The following is a 19,374-nucleotide window of genomic DNA, read 5'->3' on the forward strand; positions in this document are numbered from 1 at the left end:
TGCAGAGCGACACGAAAAACTCCCTATGCAGCATTCTGGTGCTCAATACGTGCTACATAAAAGTTTTCTTCCGATCGTGAAAGTAGCCCGCAAATGCACGCAAAATTGCCGCGCGAGTGGCCGCTCGAGGCGCATTGCTTGTATTCGCGGGCCTCTTTCACGCTTGGAAAAACACTTTTATATAGCACCTATCGAGCAACAGAAAGCTGTATCGGGAGTTTTTCATGCTGCTCTACAATTTTCTTATTGACACCTTTCATCGAATTATAGGATATGAAAAGTTCATTAATTATTTAAGACTAATTATCTAGTTAGGTGGACAGACAGACAGACCAGGAACTTTACTGATGGCCCTGAGAGGCTACGATGCCCCCTTTTCAGGGAAGTGATGAAGACGCAGGCTGCTCCCACGTTGGGACGGGAAGGCCAAGCCTCACCGCCGCATCATGGGGTATCTGGACAGCCCATACCTGACGTGAAAGCTCGGAGCTCCGCAGCGCACAGCTCCACTCTTCTGCGGTACAGCTATGCGGGCCTCTCTGTAACGAGGGGCATTCCCAGAACAAGTGTTCTAAATTACCCCTCGGTCCACAGCTCGGGCAGTCCAGACTAAACTTCGTCTGGATTGATGGAATAAAATACAGTCAAGTTTGGTGAAGCATGCGGAATGAAAAAAAAAATAGTTAGAGTATCTTCAAGAAACGGCAAACAACATTACCTTTGTTTTGTCCAGCTACGTGTCATATGTGTACATCTAGCTGGGACACCCTGTATGATGAGCCGTCTCTTTGCACATCGCTTTTCGAATAGTATTTGCCTCAACTTACTTCCTGGCTTTTCCGTTTACATTTAGCTCAGAGACACAGCACTACCAACACTCTAAGCTAGCACGCCAAATGAAGCAAAGTATAATAATACTGCGAATATATATATATAATCCACCGCCGATCCACCAACCGACACTTCACAATTATATCGTGCAAAAATAGTCTACATCGTACGCTTTTCTCTGAAATTGTATCTCCGGGGCCAGCGTGAATCATACACTGCAATATAATGCAGTGTATCCTTTCACCCTGAAAATCGGGGAAGTTCTTGGAGCTGCTTTTGTTCGTGATAATGGCTTGTTCTATGCCATGTGTCCCAGATAACTTTAGCCAAGCTGCTCAACGAAAAAAGAAATGTAAGTAACGTGGAGCAAGATACAAATAATGGACCTGCAGTGTTTGGTCGCACCATGGTTCTCAAAAGTGCGTCGTGCCCCGTGTTACTTTAACCTTTCTTTTTCTGCGTTGAACAGCTTGGCTACCGTTTGTTGGGACACCCTATATATATTAGCTTTGTTTTCAGCCGTGCTCGCACACACACCAGCAGATTATGTTAATGCTAACGTTGTCGCTATGCTAATGCTGAAACATTAAAGAAATCATACATTCTACAAATATTTAGAATTCATGGGTGGTGGAGGGGGGATATCACTATCACCTTTTTTGCTACATCAGGTAGGCGTTACTTCAAAGGTGTGATGAATGAATTTGACAGCGCTCTTTAATTCTCAAGGCACAGTTACAGTTCGTGTGGTCTTCAACTAAGGTTTGCTATTCTAATGGTAGCCGGATGCAGCTCAGCCATCGGAGACAACCTGCGTTCCGTTTATGTCTGCTTACCATGCAAAACAATCTGCAACGTGCACAGGTGCGGTAATCCTTGTTACCCGTTTTCAGCGCCGAGCACCATCTTACCCAAATTGTCACCTTCCACCAAAGGGTGGCATGTTTTTCGAGGGAGCAAGCTGAGCCTTTGTACAATCATTATTCAAGCACTTGCACGCGTAACTGAAAACAACGCTTGCGGTGCACCACATTCGTTTTGCATAGTCTTGTTTTGATACTGCTCTTCATGATTTGTTTAATCTGATACCGGCGAAGTTATGGTTTGGTTTCCTCTCTGATGTACGCGTTGGTATCTACTGAAATGAAGCAGCTAATTCTGCGGCGGTTTCAGCCGACAATCTTGAGATAAATGATGATACTTTGTGCCAATTTGACAGGGCTCGACTGTTGATGCCCCGCCACCAAGAAACTCGCGCCCGGATGAGCTTGTGATCAAATGATCGTTCCATACACCAACTTCTGTCCGTGCCGTGCACTCTATTGCCTAAGTTGCGTGTCGGGTGCGCTAATACCGACGTCACCTTTGCCATGAAGAACGTGTGCCGAGCTCTTTGGTCCGCCTTGTGGTCCCCATAGCAAAAGGCTTTAGCGCTTACCTAGCTTTGAACAGTTGATTGTGCGCATTGCTGAGAAAGTTCTAGCAAATTATTCTTGCTCAGGTTGCGTTCAATGGTTTTTTATTTTCCGAAAGGTTCTTCTTGAACTCAGTGTTGGACTCCAATAAAGGTGTACTTGAACACTTCTGAACCACGGGAATACGCTCTCATCTGTAATGCTTGTACTCTTCATGTGATGTGAATGTTGTAGTGTACCTTTTCCTTTTTTTTCCTTTTCTTTGTCTCGTTCTTCCTCTCCGTACGTTCTTACTTCAAGTGCGTGGGCTTCGTTTCCTTTTTAGCATAAAACTGCTAGCCCGCTTGTCTTTCTAGCTGTGTAGTGTTTATAAATGTGTACATTAATAATATTATAAATGCTCAAGCCCATCTACTAGCGACTCTCGGAATGGTCATCTGCAGCCTCCATCCTGTTGCTCGAAAATGGTGGGGCAGTTGAAGCGGTGATCAAAATCTTTCTTTCGTACTCTCAGCTTCTCTCTCCAGGAATATCGGTTCAGTATGTAGTAATGATGCACACGTTATTGCAAATGGTTCAGACATTTTCTTCAATTGCTCGGATGTCAAAATTTCTCCCATGCATTTCTTGTATTCTCAGCCTATCATCTGCTGCGAAGGAACAAAGGCATTTTTTTTCGCCTACGTAACTATATCCGCACATGACCGCATCGCTGCATTTTTTTCGGCCTTTCTTTTTCTAGTTTTCTTTTCCTTTGAAGTAATGGGTCACGGGTATGAGAGTTCCGTTCTTTTGACTGTTGTGGCACCGGCGGGTAAAAAAGCAGGAAGAAATAAACCGACGAATGTGCACTATTTATGATTTGTGTGATGTGCGTGAAAGTAACACAGAAAACAGCTTTTTATTTTGTAACAATGCAACCTGGAATAGCCATTTAAGAAAGCAAACCATTTGAGGAGGAAGTGTCGGCAAATGACCGAGACATTCTAAAGAGATGAAAGTCAGACAATTCAAACCAACCCAATTACAAGTAATGTAATGTCGAAACAAGCAAAAGGGGGCAGTTGGAAGAAGGCGAACGACGTATTGAGTTTGCGAAACGGGCCTTTACACTGCAAGGACAACACTGTGAACGCCCAAAGTACTCATTTTATAGCTAGCAGTGTTATTGCTACATGGTGGGTTAGCAATTTAGGTAGTGTGTGGCTTGTTTACCAGAACATATTTCACGTCGTGTAATTGCTTAGAACTCTCCAGTTGTTGCAAATAACGAAAAATACTGTTTGCCTCAATACAATCACTTCATCTCTGAACAAAACAAAACAAATTCTATTCTTCCTGGTCTTGTGCTCCAGAGCCGCATTAAGAGACTTGTATTTCTCGAAGTCGACTGTCGTAAAAAAGAAACATTCCAGTTGGTTACCGGTACGCTTCCTTTTTATTTAATGTAATTTGACGTGTCCGGGTTGGTATTTTGTGTCCTTGTCTCCATAACTCACGCTTCTGCATTTTCTTGTGCAGTCTTTTATGCTTACTTTCGCGCTTAATACTTACTTTATTTGCGCACCAGCGCTACGCTGTCTACATAGTTTGAAAGCTACAGTCAGGAGTTCCTCCACACTCAACTGATGAGTTATCAACGAGCGGCATTTAAACCAAGTTTATTGAATGTTAGGTACCTCGCGGCTACGATGTTTTCTGCAATGAGGATGAAAACGACGTTGCGAGAGTGGGCGAATAATGCGAACAGAATGTGTATGAGACGCTGTGAAAAAGAAATCAATGCTGCAGCGGGAAAACCGTCTGAGTTAAATTTACAATAACGACTGCTTCGTGGCGAGACCGTAACCACGGAAACTGACTGAAAAACCAATTGGGCATCGAAACTACGCGGAAGGAGATGTACATCGTAAATGTAACAGTGGCGCTGCAATCCAGCTAGCACGACTAATTTCTAAACGCGGGTACTACATTATTTGTGCTCACATAAAGTTAAACGTTGCGTAGAAGCTCAGGGGTACAATACAGATCAGCGGTGACAAGTAGGAAAAAAAGATAAGGAAAAGAAAAGAAAGCTTAGATCCACTGCTACATGTTCGGTGAAGCTGCATGTCCTGTCCTGCTTCTGTCCTTTGGAGAACAGAAGCGCAATTGTTATGCGGTCGATGGTACTCCTCTGAGTGCGGGGATATTCAGACTCGCATGTTCCTCGAGCGAAAATCCCGGCAGTCTTCTCCAGCGCACTCTACTTTCGTTCACGGGCTTTCTTTTCGCCGGCACCCTTTACGGTTCCCGGTATTTCGTGACACTTGAATGATTATCAGATTTGTGCAGCGTTACCGGCGTCTGCCCGCAAATAAATGTTCTGTGTGTTCGCTCCACCAAATCCTCACAGTTTCAGCTGTCTTGAGTGCCAACGTCGCCTCCGCTCTTCAGAGAGCCGAATTCTTTCGTGCTATGGAGCTGTACTTGTTGCAGGAGCTGTCTTGCAGCTTTGACATTTTTTCCAAGACTTGTCAAGTAGCAGGCACTGTTCTTTTTAACAAGGAAACGACAGTACGTTGTAATTATGGGGGTACTCCGGCAGAGTAGTAAAATTTGGACCTGTGAAAACGCATCTCATCGCGTTCTTTCAACGCGGTGGGGATTTCGATGCTGGGCAAAGTTTTATACTTTAAAAGAAAATAAACAATGTACCGTCGCTGAGAGAAAACAGGAGGACGCACTGTCTTTCGCTTTTATAGAATTACTGGAAGGTGCAGGCTCGTCCATTCAGTGGCATTAGGTGCTGTGATTCTTTTAGATATGAGGACCTGCACTTTGTTAATGAACGTTGCGAAACTGCCTGTACTAAGTTGTAGGTTTCATGTTAACACTTGTTGAACGACCGACGATGAAGAATACTGTGAAATTATTCTTTCTCCAATATATTCAACAAAATACAAAGATATGGTGAGAAAAGAGATCAAAGTTGTGGCGAGCAGTTCAGAGTATATGAGAGAAGAAAACCTTTCAGAATCTCCACTGGAACCTAGCAATAAACTATGTGTATGAAAGTCCAGGCAGCGCAAGGCTAATGTTTCTCACTGCGAAGCAGCAAAAACTATTATTCTGATATCTGCTTGTGCTCATCCAATCACAAATCATCCAATCACCGTTTCTGTTACACTTTCGACAGCGGTGAGCCGTTGGGAATTTTTAAGGAGTTGTGCTTATTATGCGCGAGAAGCTTATTTCATTTGTTGAATGCATCCTACTGCTGTTTATACAATTATGATGCATGCATGTGAAACAGGAGGTCCCCCGGTCAGTTCTACTTTCAGACTTCCTAATCTACTGCCAAAGATGTATGCTTGTTTTTTTTTGCGCTACAAATAAACTTAAAGCTTAAAACCTAAAACTGAAAATATCTTTTCGTAGGTAATCAATATAAGGAGCGCTCAATCAATGCTTAGGATAAATATTTTTTCTTAACATTGCAGTTATCATTATCAAACAACCGAAAGACCATGTAAAGCTCAGTTGTTTCCAGCCGAACGTCTAGGCGCAATTTTACAGCAGCTACAGAGCTAAATTCTCACATTCGAACCAGAAATTCCTTAAGGGCGAACGCATAACAGGTGGAGTGAAAAAAAAGCGCCTCATACTTTTAATTACCGTATTCCGCCAAGCGGCAAAGAAAATCAGAGTGTTGAGTCCACATATATGTCGATGATTGCTGATGAGAATCTAAGAGCGGCATGTGCTGCCAGATGTCGAGGCCACATCGATGTCGCTGGCTCAGTGGTCACACGTTCTGCGCATCTGGGCTTCATAGGTCGACGCCAAGGAGGTTGAGGGGGGGGGGGGGGGGGGGGGAAGGCGGTTGATATGCGCCATCACCGCAAGCACGTTTGGGTGAGGCACCCGCCTCGCCGGGGCCACAGTTAATCATGCAGTTCTTGGTTACGACTGTCTACTGCGCTGGAAAGTTTGTTTTGTAGTGCGCTAACGCATTGACATGGTGCACAGCGTTCATGCCAACAGATCCCGCCGTAGCTTGGTCCTGGTAAGGGCTACCTCGAACTTGCGGACGAGTCGCTTCCGCTGTCAGGCGCAGTATAAACGAATGTTCATGAGCGTAAATACAAGCAGCAGGTCCATTTGAGTCCCCGACCACCGGCCACAAACAACCGCCTAGTGGAATTCCTGATTTCAATAAATAAACGTGACCTGCTGCCTGCACAACTATGCAGTCGGCATAAGTGTGCGGCTTCAAATGGGCCTGGCCGAACGTGTACGAATGGGCAGGCTGTTTTCATGCACATGTAATCGTACACTCAGGTGCTCATGTAGGAATGTGTGTGAAATGGATCTTTATTCAAGCGGTGTTATTCAAATATTTTACCAGTGACTGCGAACCGTACAATTGTGTTTACTCTTACACATCATGCACCCTGATGCAATGTTTATGGGCATCTATGGACAACATATGGACATGGCGGTTAAAGAAAGCCCGCGAAATATGAAATAAAACCACGCGACTGCACTCGTGCGCTATCGTATTGCAGCGCTCTCATCCGTGCGTCGAGCCTATCGCTTATCAGGGACGACGGCGCTTGCTTTCCGTGTGACACCTCCAAAGATGCTGAAGCACTCTGAAGCCGCTGCCTAGATGAGGATAGCTATAGGGGTTTGTTGGGACGACAAATCTTATTTTGTTGTAGCGCAGGCTAAACGACAAGGACACCAGGATCAGAATCAGAATCGGTTACAGTATGTTAATTACAGTATGTTAATTACAGTATGTTATGTACAGAAGGTGGACCCGAAGTCAAAGACTAAAGTACCCCAATAACTAGACTCTCATCAAAAAATACTTGAGAATACTAGTCATCCGCGATTTATGGGGGAATGCGCACACATATATCGTTCGCAGAACGGCTCGCAGAACATTATCGGCGAAATCTGCACTGTTATAAACCGGAAAATAAAACTTTAGCCTACAGAATCCCGATTACGCCAATCATGGAATATGCAAAAATAGTACGGCATCCTCACACGATAAAAAAAACACTCCAAAATCGACTGTATCAAGCATTTGCAGCAAGGTTAATATACGACAAATTTCACCATTTTGCTTCCCCGACACATATTTCTGTGCTAGCTAACCTATATTCTCAGGAATTGCTATTTGAAAAAGAAATATCAATATTTATTTTCTTGGTTTACATGCTCCCATTAAAATTAACAATAGGAATTGTTTAATTATTTCTCCAGGTGACTATTTCAGACATACGTACAGCTTGCATATCCCCTCTCCACTTGTGTTTAACAACTTCTTTAAATAGAGTTTTATCACAAGAGTGTTAAAATAATGGAATTTGACAAGATGACGTCGACAAGATGACGACAGTATGACGTTCAGTATTGGTTTCACTAAATTAATTAATGCTGTGTATCTTCGTGATGACTGATTTTTCATTTTGCTTTCAGTTATGTATAATAATTCGTGCACTTCTTGGTGCTCTTTTTCAATCGATGTATTTTTTACATGATGTATTCAAGGCGTATCTTTTGGTGCTACTATTTTAAGCGACGTTATATGATGTATGTGTGCATGTATAAATGTAGAATGTAACTCGGCAAGCTGTATATTTAGGTAAACAATGCGTCTATTTCTTTGTCCTCCCATGTATGCCAAAGTAACTTTTCTATTATATAAACGAGGTGTTTTTAAATCTCTTCTTTTTTTCATTTTGACAGCTACTAGTAACTTGTTTTGTGTTTTATATGCATATCCCATTTCTGTAGTAACTCAGCACTGGGCTAACAGTATCAATAAATGCAACGAAATGAAAATGAAAGCAAAGGGTAATATACTCGAACGTGGCAGTGCGCGAAAGGGCCGATATAGCTATCAAGTCACTGCCACCATCTAACAGAAACGTTCACCCACTGAATGCGAGTATTTTCATATAAGAGAATGGAATAACTTCTACCCGATAAAAGATTTAGCTCTTGGCTATTGCATACCAATTTATGCTGCGGTTGTTTGCCATGTTTATTTCAACATCACCGTGCTGGATGTGCCTCCATATTATGGGTTAACTCGTAAATCAACCAAAGTATTCAACCGTTTGGCGCGGCATTCGGAGATACTGCCCCAACTTGCACGAGTCAAAATAGGACGATGGAGCAGCGAAATTGTAGACAACATGCAAAGGAATCGAGATGCTGGCTGTTCAGGAATTAGGAAGTCTTCTAATAGAGCAAGGAAAGGTAAATGATCATCGTGATTTGTGAAGGGAGCAGATATTTTATAAGATATTACAAAATTCTTACGGCGACATCGCCAAATAAACAGTCTGATAACCGTAAGCGCCTTGGGACAGCCCATCTCTCACGTACGAACGCAAGAGTGACGGACTCTAAATGACGATGTGTGTGCTGTGCTATGTTCTCTCTCTCTTTCTCCTCCCCATCTTTCATCCCCCCTCACTCCGCAAACCGGTTGAGCTAAACTAGTTAATCTCCCTGCTTTTCCTTCTCCCTTTTTTCCTTCCTCCTTTACTTCTCCCCGTGGGTTTCCTGTACGTGGCCCTTTCTGCGGCCAGCCAGCGGCCATACCATACCGACTACGTCAGTTCTCGTATCTCTCCGGCCAGAATGAGGCCAATGGAGCAGTTCTGTGGAAGAGCAAGTAATGAACCTTCTGAATGCTCTGAAAATAAGGGCAACGGTCAAGGAGGAATTTTACCCGCTCAGTAATGGCTACGAGGCAAGCCAGAGAAGGCTGCGAACAAGCTAGCACACTTGCACGCAGCAACCAGCTACAGCTTTTTTCTAGTTTCCTCTCATCACTGTCGTTTCAGATGAAATTATGGTACAAGTTTCAGCAGCCTTCGATGGAAGGCGAACGCCGATACATCCAACTATCGTGAGCGCTATAGTGGTTACGATCAACGTTACTAGAGCCAGTTGGTTGTGGTAAGGTTGGACGATTGCTGAAGATACCGCGTTTCCGGGAACCGAGGTCTCGCCTAACGGCACCGGCGGCACATAAGTGAACGCGACCTACTCGCCATGTTTCTGCTCTTACTTGCGTTACTATGATGTCTGCTTCGTCTTTTCTATTTGTCCTAGTTTCCTCTGTGGCTATATTTTTGTTTACCCGTCTTCATAAACGAAAAAGAAAACTGCCTGTTCTGTTCGAACATCGCTATGTTACGAAGCTTCGGATCCAGTAACCGGACGTTGGTCGTTAGCATTTATTAGCGCTGCGTTGAGGAAGGCAGTTGTGATCTACTTAACGGATTCGCCTCTTTCTCGTTCATATGCACCCACGCTAGCATGTGTCCTGTTGTCAGCGACTGCTGCTCTATATGAAGTCATCCGTTGTGTCTTTTGATTCAAGCAGCATTTACACTTGCGGTGTCTTGTCATATTTCAATTAGTTTAGAATTCTGCTTCCATGCCTTTGGTACTAAATCATGACCGTGTACCGAGAAACAGTTCTTTTTTTCTTTCATTCAGACAGCACGCTGTATGCAAATTTGTGGTGCAAGAGAAATTGACGATGAAGCAAATGTTAAGCTTCAGTAGAATCGTCACTGCTACCACCACGACAGGGGGCCAAACATGCTTTTGTAATTTCTCATTGGCTTATGACTTGACTGACTCTGTGCAAACTTTCACTCTATGGTTTCCTCAAAGTTCAAAATATCGGTGTGAGATTGCAGCCAAACGAAATAGCATTTCTTGTTTATTTTTATCGCAGTGCCAACTTAGACACTCTACAATAACAATAGCTCTTGCTAACAAAAGCTATCAAAAGCTGGCAATACATGAGCAACCGTTTTTGAAACAATTACATATGTCGTAACATGACTGTCTTTGTCAGAGGCCAAAGAACGACGAAATTTACTATGTTTAATTATCGAGCAGCCGTATGCTGCTAAAATCCGGATATAGAATTCACGCTCTGAGCTTATCCACTCCGGAAAGATATGGCAGCATTCATCTCGCTTCGTCCTTTTTGTATCTTTCACGACTAGCCAAAAATGTAACCGCATGGGGATTCGGTTAGCATTCCCGCATTAACATCATTTTTCATTTCTCTCTTGCTCTCACTAAGCTATTCTCATGGAGTAGGCATGACCTCTGTTGAGCACTCGGGCATAGTATACTTTCCTCCTCGATCGATCTAATGTACCACTTGGTTGTCGTCGCCCACCCGAAAAATGGTACTTCCACTACTTCTGCCAGCCCTTAAATTTATTCTCTCCTTTGTAACAGCATAAAAGAAATCAAAGCTAAACTAAACGGAAAGAATATTGGGTCAAAGAACAGCAAGAATGCTGCCGCGCATGGAACAAAAGAGAAGGGAATGTGTGTCCTCTTAACCTGCACCCCTGTAAGCAAATATTGAAGTTTATGCGCGGTCATGCCATATATGCTCGCACGCAATGTGCAGAATAGCGAGGCTGCCCTCGTTACTGATATTATCATCGTTGTTGTCCGCGAATTTGCTTTTGGTGGTGATTATGTTATCTTCGTTTTGGCTCTTTGCTTCTCACTCACTATCGTTGCCTACTGTCTGTGATGATACGATACCCGTGGCCAGATGGCCTCGTCATTGTCTGGAGAGTGTTATGCTTCCTGCAGCAGCGATACTTTTTGTTCTGGCCTATCTTGCTGTCGCAAAGCGCAGGGCAGTTCCAAGTTTTGTTACGTCATATCATGAGCCCTGCAGCACTGAAATAATTGTCTCCAATCTGGAGTGCCCACCAGAAACTAGATGCATACATGTGGCTTTGCTCCCTTTCCTTTCAGCACACCAAGCTTTCGTCATGCTCGTTCGTGATTCACGGCGGCACAGGCTAAATAAATGTCAAATGCACTTTTGTACTATGTTAGCCCTCAAGATGTCTCCATGACGAAACCCAGGTTTTATTCTTCTAATCATGTGTATGAAAAGCGATGTTGGCGCTTCCTATAGACATTGGAAGCGCCAATGCCAAGCCTAATGCTCGAAATGCTCGATGCGTCTAACTCTCGTATTCAGTTTTTCGCTCCGTCATGTTTGCTTATACCTGCATTTTGTGAATATTTTCGACCCAACTGATTTCCACGTATTAAAGCCATAACACGCGTACTGTTACAAGCAAGACAGTTACTCCCACGCTTATAAACGGCTGGCGCAGCTATATTGCCAGAGCTCCTCTTGGATAGCCAAACTCTAGAATATAAGTGAAACCTGTAGATAAGACTATTATTCGATGGACAAGAGGTGTTCACTTATTTAGCATATAATAGGGGGACGACGATTTCATCCTAACTATATCAGTCAGACCACTTGGCTCGGTGGAGTGTCAGCAAAGCAAAATGGTAATTGCACTAGGCGTCGATAACAAAATAAGCAATATTTTTAGCTTTTTTTCTTAGAGATGTAACATTCACGTATTATTGCACTTTGTTCCCAACGAGAATAGCCCATTTCTTACCCTGCGAAAACTGGTGTCTCTGGCACACCTAACAATTTTTAAGCGCTTTCGTCGCTACTTGAAAACTCCCTATACGATGGACCCTCAGTAGTGTTTCCTAAGGGGAGAAATTACAAACTAAGGGCCCCGTGCGCACAGGACCTTTTCAAAGAAATCGCAAATGTTTCCGGCAAGGCTTTTACGCAGACGTTTTCCCACGAAATTGCGGGACGGGGCGACGGGCAAATAAGGCTGCTCGACAAGACACCAAGAAAAGCGTTGCACGGCTGGATGTGAATGTTAAGCCACGGAGGGTGACTTATTACGGCAGGAGCGAGGTAACAATTTCGTGCTTCCACTACACTTTACTGCAAATCGGCTTGCAATGACACCGTTGAAACAATTTCCATTACGCGAGCGGCAGGCGCTTAAGGCCTGTAGAGTTGTTTCTCCTAGCATAGTGCGCGATCAAGCGTTGTCTCAATAAAGGCTGTGTATACCCGGTGCACAAAGCGAACAACTCCACGCAAGAATGGTAGCGAAAGTTAATTACGGCTGTGTCACTTACTCGCAAAAAAATTCTCATCGTCTAAGGACTTCGTATGCTCAATGCCTGCGCGTAAAAAAAGAAGAACATAACCCTGCTACACTTCATCTCACAATCGTTTCGCCAGACGAACCAAAGATATCGCCACGAATTCTCTCTCCGGTGCCCACAGGATGCTTAAAGTCAGCCCAGGCAGCTTTCTAATCCGCGCTCATTGCCGCAGTTGTACTAGTTATCTGATTTCACCACTCGAGGTTATGACAGGCAGGGAAGCAGGCAGTGAACTTTATTCAGGTCCTGACGAGCGACTCCAACAGGATTGTTGAATTTTAAGAAAGTGGGGGTCACTGCTAAAGGAAATTTTCTATTTAGCGCGCATTTCTGTATGATGCGTCTTCAAATAGCTTTGAACTGGTAAAGCCATGGCGTGCTCATAGGTTCTCATTAGGCTCTGTGAAAACTCGTCTAATTTACGGCTTCTGCAGGCATATCAAACTGCACCGGGTGGTGTCCCATTCTTTTTACTTAGACCGTGTCCAGTCGCGCTATCGCACACATGAAGCCGTACCACCTCGCCTGATTTTTCATTCTGCCGAATAGGATCCCGTTGAGTTGCCGCTCGCACACCGATTCATTCATGAGATTGAAGAGGAGGACTTCGCTTCCAGGTGTCGTTCGCTTCCATTACCTTTATTTGTAGCTAAGACACCATTGTCTGGTGCTTTTTTTTTTGAGATAGACCCTGCTGCGCTCTTATTTTTATTTTCCAATTATAAATGCATAACTGTCGATGCCATTCAAAGTGGTACTTTGACAACGTAGATGCAGATGTTTGCGGTCTGCGTGCTTAAAGAGTGGTGGAACAGGCTATTGAACTTATACAGGTACAGTCTAATCTACGGTCCAATTTCGAGACCATGGCACACGTTTTCTAAACGGGCGGGTGGGAGAAGACAGATGATCCCTGTAAAGCGGCTCAAGCGGCACGCACGGAATCGATAAAGAGGGTGCGGTTGCGTGGCGGCTCGCGTTGTGCCACCTTGCAGTCGCATACAATAAACGCTCGGTGGCCACATCCCCCCTCCCCCAATTCCCTGCGACTGGGAGGGAAAGAATTATTCACCCTGTCACACCGCGAAAATCGCTATCTCTATAGGGGCGAATGCTTTAACTACGCACACCGGCTCCCTGTACTGTCAGAAGTACGGAATCCGGCAGTTTTATTCAGAGCCTGACCAAAGTGCGAGGAAGCTGGAGAGTTGCCGATATATTATGCGGGCGCAAAGCTGTTGAGAATTAGGAATGATGAGTTAGGCCGGAGATTAGAACCCGAAGTCTCGCTTAATTACGATGTTTCACTGATCAGTTCGATTAACAGTTGAACACAGTCCGGGCAGCTGAACTTTATACAACAAATTCAGACAAAAAATGTTAATTTACTATGTCACAAAGAGTGAGCGAAGAGAAAAGTAGTTTAACTAGGGTGCGAGGCCTTATCTGATATTCCACATTTTCCTACCTCAGGTGCCCTTCTTTTTTGTTTGACAGTTTTCGTACCTTCAACTATATAATAATATACAGTTATGATTATGGACGTCCTGTTTTTTAATACCTTCGACAATATTTACGTCATTTATACTGGAATGCGGAGAGCCCCAAACGTAGGAGAATGAATAAATTATAAAAATAAACGCACTTGGTTAGCCCTGAGTGGTTATTTTTCAGACTGTCGTCTGGCTTTATTCAGTTATTGGGTGGTGTGCTCCCATGTACTTCACTTCTTACTGGAAGAATGATTATAGCCGAAAGCCCCACGGCCTGAAGCAAGTGCAAACTAAAGAAGGCAATTAGGCTGCAAGCGAGAGCTAATAGCTCAGACAAATGTTTAACGATTGAACGAGATGTGCTGTTGGAAGCACCACCTTGATCGCTGCCCGTCGTCAGTCAAGTAGTGAAGGGGCTAGGCCTCTTCGAGTGAAATCAAGTTCTCTAATTTTACTTACGTCCAGACGAAACCTGATGGTCCGTATTTAACGTCGCTGCAGTATTAGCGTATGCATAATGCAAGAAGCAGTTTTGTTCTAAACTACCTTTGCCCATTCGTGGGGCATACGAAATTTTTTTGTTTTTTTAAATATAAGGTAAGAGGTACGCATCAGAGCTTGTGCAAATCTTAAATCAAAAAGTGAGAACGAAGTGGAAAAGTGATTTTGGGTATTTTTGACGTCTGCTATGGGTTTGTTTCATGTGATACTGTTCAAAAGATGACATTTTTAAGTTAAGCGTACACTGATGGGTATTTTTAACCGATAAGAGAGCCTATTTCGCAATGTAATGTTTTGATAGGGTTACAGTATGTAAAGTATGGTGTTAGGCTATCTTCCATTTTTTTTTTACAGGAAGAGGACCGATTGTTGCTTGTGTTTTACACCAACATGAATTATTGCATGCCTAGTTAGGCAGAAGCGATGAAGTATGACTGCGAACTCAACGTGACAAAATGTCATGGAATGCGCTTTAAGGTAGCAAGCCGGTATGAGTTTGAAGATAAATGAGCTTTTCAATTTATTTACCGAAGGGCAGTTTAACTGCGGCCATTGAGAGATAAACCTAGCAATTTTCAATGACGGTAGCATTTTAGTGCCTTTCGTTGCGCAAGAAGATGCTTTCCTAAATTATGGTAAGAAAGAAAGAATGTATTCTACCTACGTTCACATAGTTAGCCGTATGTGTAGGACAGAAAGTCAAAATGAATGACAGGAATGATTAAATGAAATGCAAAAGGGACCGTAGTGCCCATGACGTAGTTTTTTGTCTAGAGATATGTGTAACAGTGGGTGGGACTAATTTTATGAGATCAGCATCAGTGGAATATATGTAATTGTGAAACGAAAAAAACCAAGTTTAAAGAAGTCACGAGTCCCGAATACGCGCATACCTGTCTGATAACAGCAATGAAGTTATGGACACAATTACAAAACTGATAATTTAAGTTATTCCTAGGTTACAAAGAACTTGTGAGATCCGCCATTTGCATCATGTTCCGTTCTTTCATAGCTGGTGCGTTCACTGGGCTGGAGAGTTGTTTGTAAGGTTGTAATCATGAAAAGCGAGCAATAATTTCGTTTAATCAGGTGCTTACTGCTACACAAAAACACATCACTTAATCATCGCTACGTAGTCAATCTATCATAACTGGAATGATCTTGTTTATCCCGCTTTTATTGCATACTACTTGATGAAACGCCTTGCTGGTTGACAAGCACAAGCAGCACGTTATCAAATCTATTTATTCAATTTAGTGAAGGTCGCTCGCAATCGTAAACTACACGTAAATTGCTTCTTGCATAACCCAGTGCCCACGAGAGCTTAGCCTCTTCTGTAAATTATTTCTTCAACTATCTCTTACTACCGTCAAGCTTTTTCCGACTGAACATCGGTTTACACAGAAAACCACAATATCAGGAACTGAAGTAACACAGAAGAGGCTGCCTTCTATACCGGCATGCATAGGCGTATCAAGGCGGGCCTTGACATTGTGTGATTAATAATTACGAACCAAATATGGCTTAGTCCTCTGAACTGCACGTTACCGCAGTATTCATTGCTTTATTCTTATTCCGGCTTGTTTCATTTTGTATGTATCCTCTATTTATTTCAAGGAATTGGACGCTTCTGTGCCATTTATATACGACACCGCTTTTCAGGGGTGTATACCTCGCGATCTTACATTTCAATTATATTATTCCGTTTCTTTAATTAGCTACACAAGCGCACTGCACTGCGATTTGTTTACGCTATTTCCTCATACCCAAGAAATACAGGAAGCTAAATAATAATTGATAAGGCTTCAAAAGTATATTTCATGTTTCTTTTTTAATTTTCATACAAGTCCAGAGGTATTTTCCTGCAAATTTGATTTCCTATACAAAAAAGCAAACAAAGCCGATTTAGCTCAATACGGAGACTAAAGGTCACTTATAAGGCGAGCTCAAAGCACCTTTTCTTGTGGGTGATAATTCAACTTTAAGCAAGCCCTTTGAAGTTTATTGTGTTGGTGGCGTAATTAGATAATTTGTCTTAGCTTGCCGCTCAGCCAGTTCACTACTTCAGGGATGGCGGACATCAATTGCGGAGATGGCTCCCATAAACCATTCATCTGGTTTTTCAAGATGCGGTAACTCGAAATGCTCGATTAGGTTTCTTCTGCTTTTTTAGCTTTATTTGCACTCTTTGCACCCACAGGTAAATGTGAGAATTAACGAAGAAAGCAGAGAACGATCATTTGCGGTAAGTGAAGTAGACGACTTCTGAATAACTTATCAGTATTATGTGATCCGCCCTTTCACTGTCTCCATCTTTTCATTTATTTCTTGCATCCTTGGTCACTCAGTCGCGAATAAGTTGTCTTGAGTGATTATCTAATTACTATAATTAAGCGATGACCTCTCGCACGCCTTCGTTCATTTTATGGGAGCCTTTCCTGGCACAAGTGTCTAATGAGTTACGTTCGTTTTGTATCTTATTTTAAGTCTGCACAAAGGTTTAACAAGGCGCCGTATCTTTCTTTAAATCTTATGTCAGGAATTAACAGAAATAAAAAAATTCGATTGCAAAGCCAGAAGAACAAACACTGCAGCACAAAAAAAAACTGAGCTTCATTGTATGAGCAGCATCTATCATCATATATATCGCTCTTTCTGCTGATCCAAAAATTCAAGTTTGCGGACTCTCTGGTCTTAGATTATTATGTTAATATGGTTATAACTGTTATAAAGACTTTCGTTATATTCAGTGCAGTTCATCGCATAACTAATAGAAACAGAGGGACAGAAGAAAGAAAGGCTGGGAGGTTAACCAGAAGGGAAAATCCGGCTCGTTATCCTGCGCTGGCAAGAGAGGGGAGGTGGAGGTAGAGACATAGCAATGCAGAGAGAGAGAAAAAATGAGAGAACTGACATGCAATCACAGCCACTCATTATCACCGCATACTAACACCGCACCGAAGCACTGGTAGCACTATAAACATGAGATCATGCTACAGTCGCCTTTGCTGGCCTCTTGTCCTTGAAAACTGTAACAGTGCCATCGTCACCCTCCACTGCGATGGCTTGTCATGTCAGCATTCTAAAATAATTTCCTCCTTTAAAGATCTTTTATCAAACCATGTTATCGCAGCTGCGAGTTCTCATCTCTTTAAATTGGAGCCAGCACAGTCCCAGAGAAGGATTTGGAGAGTTTCCTCCCGACCATAGTCATCACACGGGGCATCGCCGGCCCATACGATTCGGAAGGCAAAATGCTTTGTAAAAGGCACTCGTAGTAACATTTGACTAAGTCGGGTAGTCTTGCATCAGCAGAGTCCAGTTGGGATGCGAAGGCAGAGAAAGATTCCAGGCGGCCCTACCGTTGCCTTGAAATCTTCGGGTGTTCCGCGTGGAGAACGCCATACCGCGTGAGAGCATTTGACGTTTCCTAGCACCGTCTGTCCTTGATGAGGACATCGACTACTCTTTGCTGCCTTCAAGAGCCGACGGGGCAGCGTTATCGGAATGTTCGTTTACTCTGACTTTATAGTAACTTGGAAGCAACTGAAATGTCATGTGATGTTCTTTCTCAGCCAATGTATAGATCATGTCTCTCATCTTGAATACCAGTTGTTCATCTGGTCCGCACCGCAGCGCTGATTCGAATTGCTGAATATTGGTAATCTTCGAGGATGTTTTTGGCTGACGATGTCAGTTTCGCCACCGTCGATGTCTTTGAGTGGCCCGTCTCGAAAGTGATGAAAACCATGGCTCCAGACGAACACTGGAGAGTTGCTTATCCATCAGTATTAATGGGTACGTTGTAGCCGTATATCTCGTGCAAAAGGAGTAGATATAGTTGTTTGAGAGCAGTAGGAGACAGCACAGATTTTTTTCTGACTCCTGGTACATGAGGGGCACTGCAGGTCCAGCCAGACATCATGGAGCAATCGATAGTTGCGGGGGTGAAGCCTGATGGAAGGCTTGTGTGATAATCGAAAATCAAAGCGCAACATCAAACCTGTGGACTTTCTGGTGGAAGTGTTGGAAGCTGGGAGGAACGGGCTTGGGCAAAGTGCCTTATGTTCACTCTGAGCACCTCCAGCACAAGGTGTGTTTGTATTGGTCGGTCCCGGGCGATTGGAACAGACGCCGGTGTCGACGCGCATTTTGACAAACTAAGAAAAACTCTGAGAGACTGAACTCGAATTGCCTGTAGCGCAGGATGATTTGTCTTGAAAGTGTTGGTCAGTGAGGGCAAACTGTATCTCAAAACACCTAGCGAAAATATCCTGTACATTGCGAACATTGCATAAACTGATATTCCTCAAGCTTTTCCGCCCAAACACTTGAAAGGCTGAGAAATTGCCGTCACGTGCTGTTTCAAGTAGCTCACGTGTGGGCTGCATGACCGACATCATCAATGATAATGCTAAGAAATCTGTGAGACTTCTTATAACAAATGACTTGGCAGTTTATGGAGACGGCGCATGATGTCATTGGCTTGCACGTGATCGCCACCGGTGCACATTTGTCTGACAACATTTTGAGAACTCGGCTGCTGAGGTATACACCTGTCAGAATAGGAGACTTTTGAAACAACGCACGTATGTGAGGACGTGTCACAGCTGCAATGCACATATGTAGTCTGCGTACATTGATATCTTGATCGCTGATGGCAGGTGTTGAATGAGACCAGTGAGTGTGAGGTTTAGTAGGGTGGAGCTTAGTAATCCGCCCTGTAGTGTCGTGCAGTTTGGCTATCGTCGCTATAGAGAAAGGACGATGTCATAAATAGGTAATAGAAATTCAGTGAAAGACTCGACCCCCACGGCCAACCATCTTCAAGAGCGTCAACAGTAGCCTTGTCAGATACAATATGATATCCCTCCTTGGCATCTAAAACCAAAGCAGCAGATAATCTTTTCCTGAATTTTTGGTGCTAGATTTTCGTAGCGGCATCAACAACACTGTCTACTGATGAGCGGTCTCGTCGAAAACCAGCCATAAAATGAGGATGCACGTTGTGGTGTTCTAGGTAACGCTCCAAGTGGACTAGGATATTCTTTTCTATAGCCTTTTCTACACAG

Source organism: Dermacentor andersoni, chromosome 5 (assembly GCF_023375885.2).
Source record: "Dermacentor andersoni chromosome 5, qqDerAnde1_hic_scaffold, whole genome shotgun sequence".
Lineage (NCBI taxonomy): Eukaryota > Metazoa > Arthropoda > Arachnida > Ixodida > Ixodidae > Dermacentor > Dermacentor andersoni.